Here is a 22,009-nt window from a genome sequence, read left to right on the forward strand (position 1 = left end):
GTTTTCCAGACAGCTTAAGAGCTTTATCCAAGTTCAGCAGCCCCCGCTATGCCGAATGCTCACTTTCAGATAGACTCGAGCATGCTCGAGGTTCGCTCATCTCTAATCTCAGCATATCAAGACCCACCTTTCGATTAACCTACAATGTAAAAGCATAAACAGTCACTTATATACACATGAGCAAAAACAATTAAATGGGTATTCTATTACAAAAAAAAAAATATATGTATATATAGTGCGGTTAAAATAAGGGGTCAAGCAGTGATATTCCATAATGCCCAACCCTTTTCTCCATCAACATCATCTGTCTGTGAATGGTCATACGAGGTATACTAGCGTCCGAACTCGCCACGAGTAGTGGGTATGGCCTTGAAAAGTCTAAAGTGTATGGTGACCTTAAGACTGTAAAAAAAACAGTACAAATAAGCCCCACTGTGCTGCTCATAGACCCACTTTCTTTATTTATATGGGTTTGTAACATTTGCCTTGTTGTACTGTTACCAACTACCTTTCTATGCAGCAGACATTCTTATTCCGTGATCTTGTGGATTCTCGTCACTCCTGCTGTTCCATTCTTGTAAACTTTGTGTTGTTTTCCATTATCCTTCTAATAAAATCCCATCTGACAGTGTTTTTTCTTCTTCTTTTTTTTTTTTATTCCTTTTCTTTAAGTTTTTGAAAGTTTTCTCGGCACAAGATTGAACAAAGTTATTTACTTGAAGATGATCCCGGTATAAATCTTTGTAAAGATGAGCGCGCAAGATGAGGTTATTGATTTCTTGAAAAGGATTTTTAAATGTTTTGCAACCAAAATATACACTTGTTCAGTATTAAGATATATTATAGGCTTTCTGGGCAAGACAGGCTTAGCTGCATTTCAGAATGCAGCAATCTTTAAGATTTTAAATATCACTGTAAAGCTAAATGTTATAATCTTCTCTTACCCGCAGCAGCTTGGCAAAGGATGCAGTCATTATGCTAATGGTGGGTGAAAGAACGCAAGTGGTTTTATATGACTTAAAAGACCTTAGGGAAAGAGTATTGATGCATTTATTTGCAGGTGCTTACGTGGAGATGTATAATTTGTTCGGTATTGCTATGTCTTCTGTGGTTAATGAATAAAAATTGAAAAGTATCACTGTGCACTTAAAATAAGTATGCGTGACCATCAATGTTGAAGCTGTAGTGCTGCAAGTCCATTACAATGACTTTTCTTGACATATTGCAATACTAAATTGATGGATGAGAAAAGTCAATAGAATAAAGTTTCACCCTAAAATATGGGAGGGGGGGTACTTACACGAATAGACAACTATCAAATTTGCTGAGTCTTAGACATATTGGACCATGGTTAAAAATGTTAATGTTAAAAATGTGTCGATGTATTAACCCCTTCAAGACAGAGCCCTTTGATGCACAAAAGTCCGGGTCAAATTAACGCGATGTTCCTCCCCGCCTTCTAAGAGCCATAGCGCTTTTATTTTTCCACCTACAGGACTGGTCGGGTGTAATTTTTTGCGCCATGATCTCTAGTTTTTATAAATATTATATTAGTGTAACAGAAAAAATTTGATTGCTCTTTATTAATTTTTTTGTGATATCTAATTTAATAAAATCAGCAGTCCTGGTGCATTTTTTTTGTTTCCGCTTACACCGTTCACCGTGCCGGAACAATAATGTTATATTTTATTAGATCGGACAATTCAGCACGCTACGATATGTAATATGTTTTTTTGTTTTTTTTTAATCTTTATTTAAATATTTTATCCTTACTTACATTTCAAGACAAGAAAAACGCCATATCACAATGTATTACAACAAAATTACCTCTCCCTTCCTCCCTCCCCCACCCCAAAAAAAAAAAATAATAATAATAATAATAAAAAAAAAATATATAAAAAAATGAAAATAAATAAATAATAAAAATAAGTATATAAAGAGGCAAAATCCAAACCACAAATATTTACACTTTAAATATCTTCCATTTTTCTTTCTAAACATTAACCTCTCAGATTTTCTCTCTGCCATTGATTCCCATTACATAGACATTGAGTTGATCTTTCATTGGTCTATTCCTATACTCAATTACCATAACATTGTACAACCTTCCAGAGACTGTTTCGGAGGCCCCCCCCCCCCCCCCACTCCCCTAATTACCCCCTACTAGTTATTTACCCATAATGAAATCTAGACAACCCCAAAAAAGTAGAAAGAAGAGCACAGAAGAGAAAAACCCTCCTCTAATGAGAGAATCCTATCCCCCCAAGTTGGGCCGGAGGACGGAAGGACACGGACCCACAGGGTCGCAAGGTCAAGTCAGGTCACCATTCTGACGCCAGGTACCCCTAGTCACTTGAAATACACGTTATAACAACTATTAAACGAAAAAAAACAACAAGTACATATACGCATATATATAGGGGATCTTCACTCCGAGGCAGAAGTGCATATATAATGAACCACTAAACCCCGTTGTTACTCCCCCTTAAATCACACTCCAGCTTCTCATTATTAACCTTAACTGATATCAATAATAGTAAACTCCCAGACTCAAGGGCATCACTTCAAGCCCCGATCCATATATAATGAACCAACAGCTCTCAGTATCACCCCTATTATGCTTTAACCGGAAGTTATCAACTGATATTAAAACGTACTCATTATTTAAATTTCTTAGGTAATCAAGCGTCACAGGTCCATGGCTCCTCCCATAGTATTCCGCTCGACCTCACGCCTCCAACTAGGCCACTACCACCCCGTCCCCCTTCCCCCCAAAGCGGGACCAGACCCCTCCTACACCCCTTATCCCATCATTATGCTCTTTCGGGGGTCTCCGATCCAGTCTCCAGTTCACAATCACCAAATCCTTAAATCACTAGGCTTTACCTCTTTTCACAAAAAAACAAATAAATATAAAAATAAAAATAAAAATAAATAAATAAATAAAATTATTTATTTTTAAAGTAATCTCCTCTCACTCCCTCCCTCTCTCCCACCCCTCCCCTATTCATCACTTATATCAATACCCTCCTCATTCATCCATACACCCCATGTTTTTTTAAATTCCTGAACTTTCTTACTTTTGTTTGCTTTTATTTGTTCAGCAATTATAACTCTATACATCTCCCTTCTCCACTCTCCTACTACCAAGGGCTGTGGTGATTTCCACTTCCGTAGGATGCACATCCTTGCTGCAAAAAGAGCTTTATGCAATACCTTTTTTTTTTTAACAGAACATTCTAATTTTGTTAGATCAGATAGCAGATATAGTCCGGGATCTTCACCGATCTCAATCTCTAGTTTGTTTTCTATCACACTTTTAATATTACTCCAATATCGGTGCAATTTCGGGCATCTCCACAATAAGTGTAACAAATCCCCACCTTCGCCATTACAACGATTACACACATCAGTTTGCCGGAATTTCATTTGGTATAATTTTTTCGGTGTATAATGAGCTCTATAAATAATAAATAACTGTGAAATCTTGTGACTAGGTATTTCACTACACCACCTAACTGCTGAAAATACATTATCCCAATTTACATCTTTCTGATCCATATCCCTTTCCCACTTTTCTTTAAATCCCATGTGCCTTGTGACTTTACTATTTTCATCATTTTTCTTTAATATCTTGTATATTCTCCCTGTGATTGCCTTTGTGGCTTTAGTCACATTCTCCCCAAAAACCCTGTGTTTTTGTACCAAAAAAATAGTTTTATCCTCTGTACAATTTATCGCATGTGCAACTTGCATATATCTATATAAGACCAATGGTATATCCCCATACTCGGTAATAAGTGTATCTAGTGATTTCAACTCACCCTGAACATCAAATAATTGCGTTACTTTAGTCACCCCCCATCTCCCCCAAAATGTGTAATCACGTATTTTGTATAGTTGTGCAATTTGTGGATTCCCCCATAGCGGAGTGAACTCTGTACTGTGAATTAAATTAAGCATTCTTTTTGTACCAAACCAAACTTTACTCATCATATACCATAATGGCTCAGTTCTTCTACCAAATCTAATTCCTGTCTCTAAAATAGTAGGCAAATCCGGTAGGAAATTATTACAAGTTCTCTGCCATTTACCAGTGCAATCAAACTTATGCCACCGAACTATATAGGCCATTTGTGCAGCTACGTAGTACTTATCAAACTCTGGTAGTTTTAGTCCCCCCTTGTCCCTATCCTGAGACAAGGCCGCATACCCAATCCTAACTACCTTACCACCCCATATCAAGGTGTTACACATCTTTGTTATTTTTTTAAGATGTTCTTTATCTATCCATATAGGGCTGTTAGATATAACATATAAAATTTGGGGCAAAATCACCATCTTGACCAAACTTACTCTTGCGGCCATACCAATAGGTAGTCTATTCCAAACTCTGATCTTCTTATACAATTTATCTATAACAGGAAACAAGTTTTCTTCTAGAAATTGATTTAAGTCAGTCGTTATATTAATACCAAGATATTTACAAGGTTCACCCGGCATAATTACATTTAGTCGGCCGCATATACCCCTATCCTCTTCTGACAAGAACATAACCGATGACTTTTGCCAGTTCACTAAGAACCCTGAAAAGCTACCGAACTCATCAATTAAACTCATGACCCTAGCTAGAGATGACTGGATGTTAGAGACAAAAAGCATTATATCGTCTGCAAACATAGACACTTTTTCTTCCCTATCCCCATATTGGAAACCAGTAAATTCCTTATTTTCACGAAGGGCAATGGCCAAAGGTTCCATAGCCACATCAAAAAGAAGGGGGGAAAGAGGGCAGCCCTGTCTTGTACCTCTAGAAAGAAAAAAAGCAGATGACATTTGGGAGTTTACTAATACCCTCGCGCTTGGGTCTCTATACAACAACTGAATCCACTTAATAAATTCATCACCCAAGCCCATCTTCCTCAGTACTGCCCATAGGTAATTCCATTCAATTCTATCAAATGCTTTAGTAGCATCGAGTGTAATGATGGCCTTACCTCTGGGAGACTGGCCACCCTCCTGAATATTAGTAAATGCTCTCCTTATATTCCTATATACCCCCCTCCCTTGAATAAAGCCAGATTGGTCTTCATGGATCAGCAGACTCATGACCTTATTCAAGCGATTTGCCAGAATCTTAGCTAACACTTTAGCATCAGAATTAATTAGTGATATGGGGCGATATGACTCCGGGCTCCGAGGATCCTTCCCTTCCTTGGGAATCAATGTAATGATCGCTTCTCTCATTGATTGGGGCATATACCCTACTTCCAAGGAATAATTAAAGACTCCCAACAACTCATCCACAATCTTACTTCCCACTCTTTTATAGATCTCAACAGGGATTCCGTCGGAGCCCGGAGCCCTACCATCACCCATACCACCCAATGCTTGAAAGCACTCAGCCCTAGTTAGTGGAGCATTGAGTATTTCACGTTCTTGTGGTGACAAACATGGCACCTGGAACTTATCTAAGTAGGCCATTATTTCCTCTTCGCTTTGGTGACATTCTGATGAGTACAGGTTAGCATAATATTTTACAAAAGCTTCAAGAATTCCTTCAGTTGTTGTAACTATATTATTGTTATCTTCTATAGTGACAATAGAATGCTTATTTTTTTGGGTTTGATATGTAATATGTTTATTTATTTATGGGCAAGGGGTATTTTAAACTTTTATGGGGGGGAGGGTTATAAGGGTTTTTTTTCATACTTTTCAAAACTTTTTTATTACACTTTTTTAACACTTTTATTTGCTGTAAAATATGCAATCATTAGATTGCATATACTGATCTATGCTATGCCATAGCATAGCGTAGATCAGTGTTTTCTGCGATCTATGTATAGAGCCTGCCTGAGAGCTTACCCCCGTCTGTCGGCACATGCGATCAGGACCCCCGCAGCATGGCTGCAGGGGTCCCGATCACTCAGTGACAGATGACTGATCTGTCACTGAGCACCTTAAACGCCACAATCGCTCTAGATTGCGGCGTTAAAGGGGTTAATGAAAGTAGGCTGCAGGATCCCAACTGGCTCTCACTACCTCTGTCACTGGACACAGATGAGAGCAGGATCACACTCCCTGCAGCGATCTCGCTCTCATCACAAATCCCACGGGGTATGTGCAGTAAGAACGTATATATACAAATTACATTTATTAGGTAAGACTTAAAAATTTCCCCGCAGCTCCAACAGTACGGAGATTTATGTAGAAGCGTACTGCCTCTACAGTTCGTGCACCAGGAAACTTACACCAGCTCAGAGCTGGAGTAGGTTTACTGACTATTTTTTTGCGAACCAAATAATGAATTGAGCAGACTCCACACACCCCGTTCCGCCCCCTTCACACCCCCTCCCCGCCCACCTGAGAAGGGCATCATTAAGATGTGTGTAGAGTAAAGATGAGTAAATCACAGATCTAAACTAAGCAAAGCGCTTTGTCTGCACTTCACTTATCAAGCTGCCAGCTTTTCATCGCTGCTCTGCTCCCTGCTTCTCCTAAAGAAGAGCTTTCCAGTCTGTAGAGGGGGTACACTGCAGGAAGTTCCAAATAGTGCTGTAAATCTTTGTTCCCAAATAGGGTAGAGTACACATATCATGAAGTGGCCAAGCACGTTGCACCAAATAAAACACATGTCGAGCAATTTGAGGAAATCGGTAGCAATTTTGTTTTACAAAACTACATGTAAAGTGCAGAGATTGATTAAGAGAGGTAAAAAACCTATAAAATGGAAGATCTTATATCACAGTTAAGGGTAAATAATGACAGATTTTGAGATGTATGGGCTTTATGGGCTCAATATAGGGAATTGAATGAATTCAAAATATAATTACCATAAAGATTATGTAAATGGAAGAAGCAAGCGGTAGGTGGTAAAGGGGGAATTGGGTTGTTTTTTATTGTGTTTTTTTTTTTTGTGTGTGTGTGAAAATAGAAAATGTAACAAAAATACATGTATCAGAGATTGGATCACGCAGAGGTGAGGGTGATCCCACTACTAGACCACCCTATAGTAATAGCCGTGACCCCTCTCTGATGAAAAAGAATCTGACCCTGAACTTCTCCTATGCCAGACTGAATAAAATAGGATTTAGGGAAAATCTTGTAAAAGTCTCAACTCGATTTATTTTATTTCATTTTATCTTTCTTTTTTATTATTACTATTCATACAGCACCAACACATTCTGCAGTTTGCTGGACCAGGACTGGAAAGTGTTAGGAAAAACTTATGTATTAGCAATGCAATCCAGAAAATGATTATACACTACTAGTTTGGTCCCTAGTTGACTGTTTAGACAAAGTTTTAACCTTCTGACCAAGACTTTTTTCCATTGTCTAAAACTGTATAACGCGTAAGAAATTGGGCTACCCTAATTTAGCACTACAATGGCAAGATGACAGGTTATGGATGGTGTCTTCCATAGCTGTTAGAAGATTGCCCTTGAAACCTTCTACCATGTTAGTACTTACTGAGCATATTTTTGTTCCCAATATAAATTAGGAGATGCTGGAATTCATATAAACTGGTGAATAAAGTATTATAATATACTACATCTTGAAAAACCTTTCCTTAATAGGTGTTTTCCCATTAGCGGTAAGGTTTATGGGACAGTGCACAAGTAAATCTGTCATGTTCAAAAAGGTTTTCATTAATTTCCACTCTGCAAAATGGTTTCCATCACATTTATGGTTGGCAGGTAACTAGTGTGTTTTCCTAAATCTCTGTAAGTGTGAAGGCCTTAACCACTTCTTATACATTCATTCAACCCATATCTCGAAGGGTAAAGCAAGGATTTCATAGAATTAGCATACCTGTGTGTACAATATACTGTATATTACACCAATGAGCCCTTTATGGATTGTGGATCTAGATATACTGTATGTGAAAACTAGAATACTAGGAAACTAGGCAAAATGTTTAATGAAATGTATAAAATTACATGTGAACAGCCAAGCCGCTCTAGACCTCATTAAATATTAAAGTGAATCTGTCAGCTGCAATTCAGGTTCGAAACTGCTGACACTGTTGGAAATTGTACTGTGTGTATTGAAAACATACCTTTGTTGTCTGTGTTTTATGGTTTTAATTCATTAAAAAAAAAAAAAAAAAAAAGACTGCCTCTATTTGGGTCATGGAGGTGGAGCTTATAATTTTCTGGGCCCTACCACCACCAGCCTTGAGTGCCTGCCCCTCTACATAACAAGGGTCATGCACTAGGCACACACCACAGTGAAGCAATGCAGTTTCAGGTGTCAGGGAACAATAGGCCCCGCCTTCTTGACACTATTCATGACATGAATCTAAGGGTTTTAATATGAAAATAAAAACACAAACAAATGCAACAAAGATATGTTCTGAATGCTTTTATTAGTATCAGTCTAGTATCAGTCTATCTAGCTCGATAGGTGTTCATAGTGTCACTATGCTCATCACAAAAACGTCAATATTTTTCCATGGTTGCCTCATAACTGGCATAACAATTTTTTTTTTCAACCTAGGCATATGAGGGTTTGTTTGTGCAGGACAAATTGTACTTTTTATTGGTGCTATTTTGGAATACGTGGGACTTTTTCTTATTGTTATTATTTGCTGTTGTTTGTGGGTGGGTGGGGGTTTACCACTGTATTTCACTTTACTATCCACCTAGTGCAAAAGGCTTGATTCAATCTGTCAGCGTGGGCATAGCCAAGTACACAGGCATCCATGGCAGCCCTTGGGGCCCCTTGGCTACCATGGAGATACGTGGACTGGAGATCCTTGCTGACTGGTGAGTATACAGGCCATCTCCTTTAGTAAATGCTTTACATGTCATGGTCATTATCTGACCACAGCATGTAAAGGGTTAATGTATCAAGAATGGAGGTTTATCCATTTCTGATAGATACAGTGGGGGCCAGCTGTCATACTGAGAGCCAAGCTCCCGCTATTCCCTCACAAGGGGCGCACAATCACTTATTCTAATCCTGCTGTGAAAAGACGGTGGCCTAGAATTACCCTTAAGGACTGAAGTAAAAAAGCGTACCGGTGGGCATTAAAGCATTTATTGCCAATACATTATTTCACATAAACCAGCAGTACATGTGGAACCTCCTCAATACCCAAGAAGCTTGTTTTCAGTAAATAATACTTAAGGAAGTTAAATAAATTATACATACCAAATAACTGTCTACCCCATCCTCTTCTCCCGGGTGCCAGGGAGAGCAGGGGGGTGCCAGGGAGAGCACTTCTCCCGGGTGTTGTCACAGCAGGGGGCGGTCCTGGTCTCCCTCCTCTTCGCCGTATTCCACAGCAGTAAATGGGAGAGGAAAAAGCTGCTGGAGCACATGCGCACCAGCAGCCTTTTCATTGGCTGGAGCGCATCACATGGCTTCCAACTTGTTAAGCCTTGATTGGCTGAGCTTGCTGGAAGCCATGTGATGCGCTTTTGCCAATGAAAAGGCTGTCGGTGCGTATGCACACCAGCAGCCTTTTCTCTCCCTTTTGCTGTACACGGACCCGTGAGGACGGTGGACGAAGATGGCGGGGACGCAGACAGCCGGAAATTCCAACAGCAATCGTCACCAGAGGGATGGTAAGTATATATCCTGTGTGTGTCTGTGTTTGTTTTTATTTTTTTTTGGGGGGGGCAGAGTACTCCTTTAAAGCAGGGGCATAGCTATAGGGAGTGCAGTCGCCTCTAAGCTCAGAAGGAGAACCATAAGGACTCTCTTCCCCTAATCAGGAGGCATACTTATAATAAAGCATTATAGAAGGTCCCTTTGACAGATTTTGCACTGGGGCCAACTGGCTTCAAGCTACGCCTCTGGGAGGAGAAGAAAAAGCGGAGTTATCTGGTACAAGCAACTCTCCGCAGATCCACACTGGTAGGGCCTATCCGCCAAATCCAGTTACAAAGAGTAAAAAAAAATTAAGTTTAAGAAATTTTGTAAACAGGAAGACAAAAAAATATATATTTAGTACAATGATCTAATATATATCTACAACTGCCTAAAGAAAGATTGTGTAATGCATTTTCCTATAGACTGAGCTAAGGGTTTATTTTGTTGACCATGTCTCTACATTAAACTCAAAGGACTTAAAGTATCTACCTGTCTACTCTATTTTAATACTTTTTTTTTTTTTTTTCTATAAAGCTAATTTTTCTTCCCTGGCGCTTGCTTAATTAGATTGTGATGTTTATCATCTCCGCATACTAAGCTGATAATTAAATCTGATAGATGTGAATGGGTATCCGAGCCCCTTGGATATGAGTAATAATGTTATTATGTTTTCAAGTTAAAAAAAAAAAAACATTATACATTGTTATCAAACTAAGAGTTTTTTAAATGACTTCTGATCTTGATGCGAAAATCCCACTTTTATTGTCAAATATCTGATACCCTAATAGGTATTCATCAAGCTACTAAGCCATCAATCCATAATAGGAGGCAAAGCTGCATTTACTTTCTCTTCTTTAATCTCCCTGCTCTTAATTGCCATATTGACAAAAAAAGAAACGGTTGTTTACCCTCTAAAATCTCTGGAGTGCCTGCCAAATTAATCCTTTTGAGCAGTGATTCTTCGGCTCCAGAAACAAGTAGCATGCAAAACAGTAAGAGACTTCCTTAAGAGGCAACGAACAACTTAAAGTGTTCTTAAAAATTAACCTTCACCATGAAAGCCAACTTAATGGAAAATTACAACAACAGGCGTGTTGTTTTTAGTTGAATTACATTCTGCAACGGCCGTCATCAAATGTATCGAATCGAAATGGAAAATCCAAAGTAAATGAGGTGAGGGAATGTAATGGGTATCTACTAATACTTCGGAAAATGACCAGTGGGACATAATTAAGTGTGTCTGTTCCGTAATGTGATGCTTTACTAAATGGAGACGGTATAATTATTTCTATTAGAACCTAAAGTTTAGCTGTTTATCTTATAAATGTTTTAAAAGATCAAATGTTGAATTACACAGTGAGGACTAAGTAGCACAAAGTACTGGTCTCATCACCAAACTAGCTCATTGTACTTATTGTATCATTCCACTATTCATTTTAAATGTGAACTCTTAAAGAGACTCTGTCAGCAGGTTTATGGTGTCCTATCTCAGGGTAGCATAAACTAGTGACAGAGAAGCTGAACAGAATGATGTATCACTTATCTTGTTCTGTGTAGCTGATCCAGAGATATCCTCCTGAATAACATGGACAATAAGTAGTCCTCTCAATTATGCGCATGAGCCCAGTAGTCCTGGATATTCATGAGAAGCAGAAAACTTTGCCCACCTGCTTCTGATTTGCAGTTATCTGTTTATGCTGTATATAGGCAGTTAACTGTCAATCTGCAGCTGGAGGGTGGGGGAGCGGTGCAGCAAGAATCCTATTCTCCTGCATATTAGGAGAACGGCTGAACAGGATGATGAACGTAATACACTAATCTGTTCAGCATTTCTGTCACTAGTTTATGCTGCCCTCATTTAAGGCAGGATAAACCTATTGAGAGATTCCCTTTAAGGAGCTCTTATAACTTTGTTAGCTGTCTGGCAAACAGCTATCTGATTCCCCAATACACATGACCAATCCTCTGAACGTTCATGTGTTATAAATGGAGAGACGCCGCTATCTGACAGCTGTGGTTGCAGGTCATTTCTCCAAAAACAAAAGAGGTAGTTGTAATCCACCATGCCCATCCCTTCTCCAACCAACATCATCAGTCAGGGAAGAGCTAGGAGATCGCTATATACATTAGCCAGTCAGATGACCCCATAGGTGAAGTCAGTATTGGCAGGGACCTTTCTGGTTTTCTAATGGTTTGCTAATGGTCTAATTACTTGTTTTTTTGTTTAAGGAATACATTAGTTATATAAATATTTATAGATAAATATTATATATATAGAAAGAAAGAATACTATTACATACATAAATATACTGTGTATAGTTCACTTTATTACAATAAATCTATAGGTCCAAAAATTGACCATGTTGATCCAGAAGAAATCAGGCATCTGCCATACATGTCTGTAATCTTATGAATGGAAGAGTGTAGATATTTTGATGTAAGATCAGAAAGATCTAAAATGTAATTGTCTGTACAAAATTAATTTGTCTGGAATTTTATTGTATTTGCTTATTTATAGAGATTAGAGATGAGCAAATAGTGAAATATTCGATAATTCGAAATTCGATTTGAATAGCTCCTGATGCTTGTATATTCTAACGAATATCGAATCCCATTAAAGTCTATGGAAGAAAAATACTTGGGACCGGGAAATCAAGATTCGACCACTAGGTCCACAATGACACCTCAGAAAATTATGCCAAAACCTCTGGATGCATATAGGACAGCAGGGGAAGCATGCCTTAGCGTATCTAACACTAGTGATGAGCGAACATCCCAGTTATCCCACGTGTACGCTGAAGATTCATGAACAAATTATAAACGTAAAGTAGAAGCATATGTTTCGGTCTAGCAGTACTGCACAGGTCAGGTCCAGTGTAAAATATGTAATAACGAAAATTAACGATAACTACAACTCAGCAGTAGCAAGATAACAGGTATTATCCCGCAATCACAGTATACAGACAAATACTGGATTTATAATTGTTTTTTACAATAATAAAATGAAAGAGCCGTTCAACTCCTTTACAGGACGCAGACTGCGCAAATCAGTAGTAGCAAGATAACAGGTGTTATCCTGCAATCACAGTATACAGCCGTATAGACTATCAGTAGATGTCTGAACACACTGCCTGTCTCACAACAGCTTCTAAATCTCAGATTTTTATACTTTTAGCCCTAACAAGTGCTTTTGGGGGTCCCTTCCTACCTAACTTCACCTAAAAGCTTTCTCTCTCTGGTATACAGTCTGTCCCTCTCTAGCTCCAACCAGCAAGTGACACAAATCGGAAATCCACTATTCTTATATTCAGGAGGTGACCTAGTTTAGCCAGCCAATCAAAGTTAGAGTTTAGAGTCCTGCCTACCAGGGTGGGAAGAGCCATTGGTTTAGGCCCTCCCCAGCCTAAATCTTACCAGCCTGCTGCCGCCCGGTCCAGGAGCGCCAATTTTCACGCTCCGGGACCACTGGCACCCGGCTCTTCCCAGTACCCCTGGTGGCATTAGGTACTGGGGTAATAATGGGGGTTTAGTGTTAGCCATTTTATACCGGCTAACACTAGGCCCCGACTTAGTAATGGATTCCGTCTATTAGACGGCTTCCACTACTAAGTCTATAAAGTAAAGAAATAAAGACAAGACACAAGTTAAAAAAATGTTTTATTCAAATAAAAACACCCCCACACCCCTCATTGACCATTTTATTAAAAAAAAAACAACAAACAACCGATGGTCATCGACGTAGTCCACGGAATCCGACGTAATCCACAGGATACCGATATCTGAAAAACAAAAAGGGAGAAACACACAAAAAACTCACAAACAGGAGCACAACACCCATCATTGTGAGCGGTGTTGTGCTCCTTACAGTATGCAGCATCTTTACAGATTGCTGCTTACAGTCTGGCCCCCAAGGGGTTAAGGGAGGATGTATTGTATCCCCCTTAACCCCTTGGGGGCCAGAATGATGTCAGACTGCACCCATCCCAGCAAGGGAGGGGTTAAGTGACCCCCCCTTCCTTGCTGGGAGGGGTGCAGTGTAGGGGAGGGGGTGGGGAGAGCTTCATACTCACCCCGATGTTGTCTCTTCGCTGGTCCGCAGCACAATGAAGTCACTGTGCTGCGGACCCGTATACGTGCGCTCAGCCGATCAGCCAATCAGCTGAGCGCACATATAATTCTAAATGTTTCTTCTAATAATGCTATTGTGATAACATAATTAGAAGAAACATTTGATGTTTTAATTAAAGTAAAGTGATGATTAGTACAGAATGCTCTATTGCCGGCAATATGAATTAACGGATTAATGGAGCTTCCTGTACTAATTAATATTTAATTAATAAAACACATTTTCGTTGTAATAAAATCAGTTTCGTTGTTCAATAATTTAATTTAAACGAATCCATTATTGTGCAATTAAATATACTGTCAAAAAATAAATCTATATCATAAAAATCAAAGTCTGTCTGTCTGTCCTTCTGTCTGTCCTTCTGTCTGTCCTCTATAGACTTCCAAACGCCTGAACCGTTTGACCCCAAATTTGGCACACAGATACATTGGGTGTCCGGGAAGGTTATTGCGAAGGTCCCGTCCCCGCCAGATGTACAGGAGGGGAGGGGGAGGGGAAAGAGAGGCGCCCCATAGAGATGAATGGGAAAATCTCCTCACTGCAAACACAGGTGATATAATTAGCTGCAGCAGACACGGCAGTTGGAGCCTTAGCAACCAATAGGATTACTGCTTTCATTTTCACAGGGAGCAATGGTTGCTAGGGAAGCTGCCTCACAACATCCACAGTAATAACTGGTAGACCCCCTACTCCATCTATACAGTACATGTATATACAGGACCCCCTACTCCATCTATACAGTACATGTATATACAGGGCCCCCTACTTCATCTATACAGTACATGTATATACAGGACCCCCTACTCCATCTATACAGTACATATATACAGGACCCCCTACTCCATCCATACAGTACATGTATATACAGGGCCCCCTACTCCATCTATACTGTACATGTATATACAGGACCCCCTACTCCATCTATACAGTACATGTATATACAGGACCCCCTACTCCATCTATACAGTACATGTATATACAGGGCCCCCTACTCCATCTATACAGTACATGTATATACAGGACCCCCTACTCCATCCATACAGTACATGTATATACAGGGCCCCCTACTCCATCTATACAGTACATGTATATACAGGACCCCCTACTCCATCTATACAGTACATGTATATACAGGACCCCCTACTCCATCCATACAGTACATGTATATACAGGACCCCCTACTCCATCTATACAGTACATGTATATACAGGACCCCCTACTCCATCTATACAGTACATGTATATACAGGACCCCCTACTCCATCTATACAGTACATGTATATACAGGACCCCCTACTCCATCTATACAGTACATGTATATACAGGACCCCCTACTCCATCTATACAGTACATGTATATACAGGGCCCCCTACTGCATCTATACAGTACATGTATATACAGGACCCCCTACTCCATCCATACAGTACATGTATATACAGGGCCCCTTACTCCATGTATACAGTACATGTATATACAGGGCCCCCTACGCCAACTATACAGTACATGTATATACAGGACCCCCTACTCCATCTATACAGTACATGTATATACAGGGCCCCCTACTCCATCTATACAGTACATATATATATATACAGGACCCCCTACTTCATGTATACAGTACATGTATATACAGAAACCCCTACTCCATCTATACAGTACATATATATATATACAGAACCCCCTACTCCATCTATACTGTACATGTATACAGGACCCCCTACTCCATCTATACAGTACATGTATATACAGGGCACTAGAGGACAGGTATACCAAACTGTGACTGGGTAACACCGCCACACCAGACCTGACCAATACCGCCATACTGTGACTGGATAACACTGCCATACCAGACCTGACCAATACAACCATACTGTGACTGGATAACACTGCCATACCAGACCTGACCAATACCGCCATACTGTGACTGGATAACACCTCCATACCAGACCTGACCAATACCGCCATACTGTGACTGGATAACACTGCCATACCAGACCTGACCAATACCGCCATACTGTGCTGGATAACACTGTCATAACACACCTAACCAATATTGCCACACTGTGACTGGGTAACACCTCCATACCAGACCTGACCAATACCGCCATACTGTGACTGGATAACACTGCCATACCAGACCTGACCAATACCGCCACACTGTGACTGGAGAACACTGCCATACTAGACCTGACCAATACCGCCACACTGTGACTGGATAACACTGCCATACCAGACCTGACCAATACCGCCATACTGTGACTGGGTAACACTGCCACACCAGACCTGACCAATACCGCCATACTGTGCTGGATAACACTGTCATACCAGACCTGACCAATACCGCCATACTGTGACTGGGTAACACTGCCACACCAGACCTGACCAATACCGCCATACTGTCACTGGATAACACTGTCATACCACACCTGACCAATACCGCCAAACTGTGACTGGATAACACTGCCATACCACACCTGACCAATACCGCCATACTGTGACTGGATAACACCACTATACCAGACCTGACCAATACCGCCACACTGTGACTGGAGAACACCGCCACACCAGACCTAACCAATACCGCCGTACTGTGACTGGATAACACCGCCATACCAGACATGACCAATACCGACACACTTTACTGAATAACACTGCCATACCAGACCTGACCAATACCGCCATACTGTGACTGGATAACACAGCCACACCAGACCTGACCAATACCGCCATACTGTGACTGGAAAACACCGCTATACCAGACCAATACCGCCATACCCCCCTCGAAAAGACACCAGATTTTTTGGCAAGTCTGAACAGGAGGGTACTGCCCCTCTGCAAGGTGCTACCCTACACACCAGACCATGGGTGCCTAATGGTAAATACGACCCTGCAGGTATACAGGACACTGACACTTTATACCCGGGCAGCGCCGGGTACATTTTCTAGTATATATATATATATATAAATATACATTTATTTATATATATATATATATTTTAACAGTATATTTAATTGCAAAATGATGGATTCGTTTAAATTTAATTATTGAACAATAAAAGGGACTTTATTACAACGAAAATGTGTTTTATTAATTCAATATATTAACCATGAGAGACATCGGCTATAGTGCAGAGGATCGCAAACCCCGGTAATAGCAATTCATGTAAACTGTTTCCCTGCTTTCCCAGATGCATCCAGAGGTGTTTCCATCACTTTCTTAAGATTTTATTTGTTATTTTTAGTTGAACCAGATTTCCAAGTAAATGACCGTATGTTTTCAGCCGCATGTCTATTTTTTCCCACGGCCGGAGTTTCAGCCGCACATTTCCAGCCGCATAAAAAATACAGCCGCACACATACATAGTGTGAACATAGCCTTATAAGGCTGCATGGAAAACATGAATACAGCCATAGGCCATAGACTGTATCCATGTTTTCCTTGACTCCCTAGGTCTGCATCCAACTTCTTCAGCCATCGATAATCAAATTTAGAGTGTTCAGGTTCGGACGAAACCTAGTATGTCAAGATTCACTTGTCTCTACTTCTTTAATTATTCATTTATTTATTGCTAGTTTTCTTCCGTTCAATGTTTACTGCAAAATCATTTAAAATCATTTATTTCCAGCTCAAGATTAAAATGAGAATGAACTTTTACCTTTTAAAGAATCTCTTTAAAAACACACACACACAAAAGTGAGAAGAGTAAAGTAAATTAACTTGAAATTGACTTGTGAGTTTGATGCTTTAATGTCATCTGAGTTGATGCGTAACGTCTTTGGTCTGAACTGTGCCTGTCTGTAATGGGATTTTGAAATCAAAGGTTTCTTTTTTTCATATTGGTATTTCAGGCTTGTTCAACTCTATGTGATTTTCCTTTTCTACAATTTATTACTTTAGAATTTGATTTCAAACATGGGAATTTCTATTTTTTTTTTATATTTCCTTATATAGTTGCAGCAACACAAATACTGATAGAAAATTAGATTATATTTATATTATTTATTATAATAATATAAATATTAAAATATTATTATATTTATAATATTTTACCTGTTTTATAATCATTTCATCATCCCATGGCTATGTTCCCGCTACATTTTTCCTCTCTATTTTTGAAAAGAAAAAATTACATCCGTCATTTGGCTGCCCTTCAGTACAATGACAACCGTTATTACATTATTCTAGTTCAGGTGAACTGATTGCCCTTTGGATGTGTCTTTAATTGAAAAGTCCATTGGATTTAATAATAAAAGTGGTCAAAGGACAGTAAAAAGAAAAACTCTGTGTGGACAACTTAAAAACAATGTCCACTGTTTGCAAAAGACGTCTTAAACAACATCTATCATTTTATACACTATGGGGGACATTTATCAATGGTTTTGCGCCTAATTTTCGGTGAATAATTGCATTTTTCACCCAGTTTTGGGCTAAGTTCTATTTTTGAACCAGTATTCTACAGATAAATATTTTTTGGATGCAACTTTTTTTTAATCTGCCTGTTTTAAGTATTCACCCAAAAGTTTGCATAATCCGGGATTAGCGCCCAATTTATCATTTGTGACTTTTTAAAAAGTCGCATAAACAGGCGCAGGCTTACGTCTGGTCAGTACCAGGTGAATAAAACTGCAAAATTTTTTCATACTTGCGCCTTTTTTGCGCCTTTTTAATTAGATACATTAGATACTATGGCAGTGCTACATTTTAATGAATCAGTCACAAGATATTGGAACAAAATACACACCAATCTCCATTAGAATAGTTGCACTTATTAGACTCCTTAGTAAATGTCCCCCTGTGTGCATTGGACGTCCATCATTCCATTGACTTCAATGCATTGCAGCAAAATCTGACACTTTTTCTCTTATTGAACATAGTGTGAACATAGCCCATCAATGAGTTGCAAAATGTCAAAAATGAAAATTGCTTTCTGCTCCGTATCTGGTTATCAAAAATTTATCTTTCAGGCTTTAATATTTTATTGGTATTATAAAGATATAGATAGTAACATTTCCATGCCGTGTTTTTGGAAAAGGGAAAATAACAGCATTGCATACTGAATGAAAAACCAATGGGTACAATGACTTAGTGGGCAGCAAAGTAAACTATAGCAATTAGTGCCAGGTAGCTGCTGCCAAAGCAAATAATATCATGGAAGGCACAGAAAAAGGTTCAGACGCACATGAGGAGAACATAATTCCATGTCTATAAAAATCAGTAGTAAGATAAAACATTGAGTTTATTTTGGGCAGCAGTCAACGAGTGGCGAAATTGCTGAAAATGCTCAATTTTTGAACTGGTCTAATGCTGCTGTGGTGAATAAGTGAAATGGAAACTGCGGAACACCAAGTGCTATTGATGTGAGACGTGGATGTTGGCCCACAAACCCACACACTACAGTGGAGAAGTTTACCACCAAAAGGAACAAAGGGGCTAGCAGATGTGAGTGAAGAATGACAGGACAGTAACCCCTACTACATAAGGGGCACCCAAACAGATGTATGGTCCCTGCACCTCTAACAATGAAGATGCATCAGCGTAAAAGGCGTCAATTTTGACTCAGTACTGGACCTACACTGGTTGAGTTTTCTTGAATGCTGAATCACATTTTTCTGCTTCCTTGAAGAGACATTGGCATGTTAAGGTTGAACATTCCTGTGCTGACAGCCCCTCCAATTGTTTTGGGTGTGGCCTATTGCGATTTGGGTTGCAGGGGTGTGGCTTGTCAAAGGTGGGCATTTTTACCCTATATTTTCCTCATTCTATGGGCCTTACAGTTAGGGCAATACAGACAGAGCATATTACAGACACCAGTATTAGGTCTCCAGAATATTACAGACCCTATAAGCAGGCCCCCAGAATATTATGCTGGAAAGCTGGGAAACTTCCATCATATTGAGTACAAGATCTGGGAAAGCTGGATGACATCCATCATACTGACTAGAAGATGCTGGAAAACTGGGTGACCTCCCTCACACTGACTACAAGATGCTGGAAAAGCTGGATGACCTCCATCATGCTGACTACAGGATACTGGGAAAGTTGGGTGACCTCCATCATACTGACTACAGGATACTGGGAAAGTTGGGTGACCTCCATGATACTGACTTCATTCTGTTGGGAAACCTGGGTGACCTCCATCGTACTGACAACAAGATGCTGGAAAAGCTTGGTGCCCTCCATCATACTGACTACAAGATGTTAAGAAAGCTGCCTGACCTCCATCATACTGAGTATAAGATTCTGGAAAGCTGGATGATCACCATCATACTGAGGATAATATGCATAAAAGCTGGGTAACCTCCTTCATACTGACTACAAAATGCTGGAAAAGCTGAGTGACCTCCATCATACTGACTACTATACAAGATGCTGGGAAAGCTGGGTGACCACCAATATACTGTGTACTATACATGATGCTAGAAAAGCTAGCAAGCCATGATGCTAGAAAAGCTAGCACGCTATGATGCTAGAATGCCATCATACTGACTACAAGATGCAGGAAAAGCTGGATGAGACCCATCATACTATGAATAAGATGGTGGGAAAGCTGGGTAACTACATCATACTGACTACAAGATGCTGGATGACCTTCATCTTGCTGACAACAAGATGCTGGAAAAGCTGGGTGACCTCCATCATATAGAGTGTAACATACAGGAAAATCTGGGGGAACCCCATTATATTGAGTACAAGATGCTGGGTGACTCAAAACATACTGAAAACAGGGCTTCCCAAGACATTCATTTGGCAACTGTTGGTTAGTAATTTACCTACCTACACCAGTGGCAAATACATCCCAATACAGTATCCCCACCCACCCACATAGGACCTAGTGATCAGCGAATAGTGGTACAGAGTCAATTTAATTCTGATAGTAAGTGCATTATTTAAAAGAACATTATTATGTGGATGCACTATACACAAACCATCTGGGCAGATACAAAAACAGAAGCATTTTTGCTGATGATTGGTGGCCTCAGGGGAACTACACTTCATCACAAGCCTCTCCTGGGTGACTTTACTTTCAAGACGACAACCAGGTAGTCCCTTTAAAATTCTGCTTAGTACTGAGGCTACCTTTAAATTTGTATCTATCAAATTACCAAAATTAACAGAAAGAATCAGCTGCTCTAACTGTTCTGCAAACTTTTAAGGTCACTTTCATAAGAGGAATATGACATTTCTCTGTGTGTGCAGTCATTAAAGAGAAATTCAATATCTAATATCCAAGATAACATCAAGTTGCCTCATGGTGACAAGTCACATCTATTAGAATGAGTGTGCTCCTCTCCCTCATGTAAATAATTGTTACCTGCAACTAATAGATGTGCCTGAGCCATCTAGAGGGATCAGCTCTGTGTGACACCTATACCATGATATGTGATAAGAGGAGGCTGCCTTTATGTACATACAGGAGCAGTTACACTCCTGAGAGTAATTGAACTGACCCCGGAAAAAGGCAAAAGCTTATAAACAATGGGAAGCCCAGATGCAGCGGCCTGAATTATAGCTTGTAATTATTTGCATCGGCCACATTCACCAGTAGCTCTAGTCTGCAACCTGGTTTCCTTCCTCAATATTTACTGTCTACAGATACAACACATCTATCTATTTTACTATTTTTAAATTCCTGTTCAAATTGCTTGTCTGTCTATCTATAATTATTTATCTATCATTTATCTATCCTATATCTGTATATCGATCTATCACCTATCTATATTATCTATCTATCTATCTATCTATCTATCTATCTATCTATCTATATATCAATCTTCTATCTATCTATCTATCTATCTATCTATCTATCTATCTATCTATCTATCTCCTATCTATCACCTATCTATCTATCTATCTATCTATCTCCTATCTATCTATCTATCTATCTATCTATCTATCTATCTATCTATCTATCTATCTATCTATCTATCTCCTATCTATCTATCACCTATCTATCTATCTATCTATCTATCTCCTATCTATCTATTTATCTATCTATCTATCTATCTATCTATCTATCTATCTATCTCCTATCTATTTATCTATCCATCTATCTATTATCTATCTATCTATCTATCTATCTATCTATCTATCTATCTATCTCCTATCTATCTATCTATCTATCTATCTATCTCCTATCTATCTATCTATCTATCTATCTATCTCCTATCTATCTCCTATCTATCTATCTATCTATCTCCTATCTATCTATCTCCTATCTATCTATCTATCTATCTATCTATCTATCTATCTATTATCTATCTATCTATCATCTATTATCTATCT

The 22,009-nt window shown here is 39.3% G+C and overlaps 1 protein-coding gene across 1 annotated transcript in view; it reads left to right on the forward strand.

The window, feature by feature from the left end:
• The first annotated feature begins 14,385 nt into the window (after positions 1–14,385).
• Positions 14,386–22,009, forward strand: part of STX19 (syntaxin 19) — a 184,068-nt gene continuing 176,444 nt past the window's right edge. The window contains exon 1 of the mRNA XM_069944569.1: positions 14,386–14,403. The gene's annotated coding sequence lies outside the window, so the exon portion shown is untranslated. The remainder of the gene's footprint in view (positions 14,404–22,009) is intronic.

Source organism: Dendropsophus ebraccatus, chromosome 11 (assembly GCF_027789765.1).
Source record: "Dendropsophus ebraccatus isolate aDenEbr1 chromosome 11, aDenEbr1.pat, whole genome shotgun sequence".
Taxonomy (NCBI): Eukaryota; Metazoa; Chordata; class Amphibia; order Anura; family Hylidae; genus Dendropsophus; species Dendropsophus ebraccatus.